Genomic DNA, 3,102 nt, shown 5'->3' on the forward strand with positions numbered 1-3,102 from the left:
AAGAATAAAGAATAAAGAAAATAAAAAGAAAGAAAAATTAGAACAAGAAAACGGAGAAGAAAAAAAAAAGAGAAAAATAAACAGAAAGAAAAATAAGAACAATAAAAAGAAGAGAAACAAGAAAAAGACAACGAAAGAGAAGGGAAAAAAGAGGAAAAGAGGAAGGAAAATTATAATACTAATAATAATAAGATAAAAAAGAAAAGAAAGAAAAATAAGAAAAAAAGGAAGAAGGAGAAAGATTAATAGAAAGAAAAATTAGAAGAAGAAGGAGAAAATTAAGAAGTAGAAAACGAAGAAGAAAGAAAAAAGGAGAAAAATAAGAAGAAGAAAAAAGGGAAAAATAAACAGAAAAAAAATGAGAACAATGAAAAGAAAAGAAATAAGGAGAAAAATAAGAAGAAAAAGAGGAAAAGAAAGCAAAAAGAAAAATAAAAACAATAAAAAAAGAGAAATAAGAAGAAGACAACGAAGGTGAAGGGGAAAAAAAGAAAAAGGAAAATTGTAATAATGATAAAAATAATAATAAGAAGAAGATAAAAAAAGAAATAGAAAGGAAATAAGAGGAAGAAAATAAAGAATAAAAAGAGTAATAAAAAGAATAAAAATAAGAAGTAAAAACGAAGAAAAAAGATAAAAACAAACAGAAAGAAAACTAAGAACGATAAACAGAAGAGAAAAAAGAAAAAGGCAACGAAGGAGAAGGAAAGATAAAGAAGAAGAAAAAGAAAAAGAAAAAAAAAAAGAAAATGAAAGGATTTAATAAGAAAAAGTATTAGAAAAAAAAGGAAATAAGAAAAAGAAAAAAAATAAGGAAAGGAGAAGAAAAAAAAAGCAAAAATAAAAAGAAAATAATAATAATATAGAAGAAGAAGAAGAAGATGATGATGATGGCGATGATGAAAAATATATAGAAAGGAAATAGTAATAATAATAATAATAATAAAAATAGAAGCGGAATGAAAAATAAGAGGAAAAAAAAAATATTTTTGCAAGTTTGAACATAAATGATGATGTTACCTTGTAAATAAATTTTGTTTCCTCCTCTTCCTCCTACTCCCCCTCCTCACCCATCCTCCCCATCCATTTTAAACCAAATCAATTATTATAATTATAATACCTGATTGAAAATTTCAATAGCCCATTTCTTATTCATTTTTACATTAAAAAATTTAATCTTTTGTAAAAAATTCTTCTTATGAAAATTTTACTCCTTTCAATTTCTTTATTCCTATTTATAATATGTACATACATTTATCGATTCATTCATTTTAATTATTTAAAAGAGAAGAAGAAACTCGTCTTTTAATTATATTTTTTAAACTTTTTGTAAGAGTTGTTGTTGCTGTTGTTGTTGTTGTTGTTGTTGCTGTTGTTGTTGTTGTTGCTGTTTTTGATGTTTTGACCTTAACAATTTTCAAAGAAATGTTAATAAGTAACAAAAATAATAATAATAATTTAAAACTTTTCTCCTTTTTTTTTTTTTGACTCAGTTCGCCTACACCTGATTGCAATGATTATCATCATCATCATTATTTAAAAACAAATGAAAAATCAACGGTTAAAAGTAATAATAATAATAATAATAATAATAATGAAAAGTGCAATATGGATTTCGAAAAGGAATTTAGAAAATTTACAAAGGATTTAGAAGAAAATTTTGATTTTGAAATACTTTCGAAAACATCATCGTTGAATATTCTACCAGGAATTCTCGAAACTGCCGTTGATTCCCTTAAAAATTTACAAATTGCCATTAATGATAATGATAATGATAATGGGAACGATTATATTCGTTTTGAAGAATCGAGTAATAATTTTTTTTTTTTATTTTAAATAAAGTTAAATAATTACACGATTATTTATGAAAGATTTTTTTTTTTTTTGGTTTTTAGAAAAAGAAAGAAAAGATTTCGATTATGAAAATTATCGTTTGACCGGATATGAATTGATAAAAAAAAATATTTGTGAAAAAAATTTTGATTTGACATCACAATTGCAGAAGGGATTGATCATGATGATGTTGATGATGATGGGGAAAAAGGAATAAAATATTTTAATTTTTTTTTTTTGTGGTCAACAACGACCCCCTTGAATAAAAAAAAAATAAAAATTCTTGATATAAACACGCCGACATTATTTGAAACAGGTTTGAAATTTATATTCCTTAAATAAATATTTTAAAAGGGAAGAAAAAAAGAAAATGGTTGGTTGTTTTTTTTTTTTTTTTTTTTTTTTACAGAAAATCACGATTCTATTTTATTAGAAGATGATGAATCAGATTTTTCAAAAGGAAAAAATTTTAAAAAATCTATTAAAGGATTAAATTTTATTACTCCACCCATTGAATTTTACAGGAGAAATATGTTTTAAATGATTACAAAAAAAAAAAAAAAAAAAAAATTTATTTTCATCAACTTTTATTTTGTTGAGATTTATTGTTAAAAAATTATTATTATTATTATTAAAATTGATTAATTACGAATGTTTTTTTATTTTTAAATGTTTTACGTTCGTGTTTTTAAAATATTAAGAGTGAAAATTATTGAGTTTAATATAATTAAAGATATTTTTTAGTCAATTAAAAAAAACTATTTGTGTTTAAACTAAACTTTATTCATACCAAACTCAAATCAATGGCGGATCGTTATTAATTATTTGTTTAAAAGTTAATGATTTTAATGATTTTAGCCGTTTAAATGCGTAGAATTTAACAAATTAAAAATTTTTTATTATTAGTTACAATTATCGCATAAAATTAAATCATTTAAAATAAAATAAAAATAAAAAAAAGATTTTTTTTTTTTTTTTTCCAATTGTTGTTGTTTAAACAAGAAGAATGTGTGCGGATCGTGGAGGGAAATTTGTCGACATCATGTTCTGTTGTATTCTTCCATATTAATAATTTTACATATATATATATATCTATGTATATCTTGTAAAAACATTCATTAAAGACAATGAATACATAAAATTTTTTAAAAAATTGGAAAGGAAAAAAAAAAATTTTTTCTTTCAATATTTTATATAAATTAATATATATTTTAATCGATATCAATCATAATGGTAAGTAAATGATCGTTGCAACCTGTGATTTTATTT

Source organism: Pediculus humanus, genomic scaffold, assembly GCF_000006295.1.
Source record: "Pediculus humanus corporis 1103172107500 genomic scaffold, whole genome shotgun sequence".
Classification (NCBI taxonomy): domain Eukaryota; kingdom Metazoa; phylum Arthropoda; class Insecta; order Psocodea; family Pediculidae; genus Pediculus; species Pediculus humanus.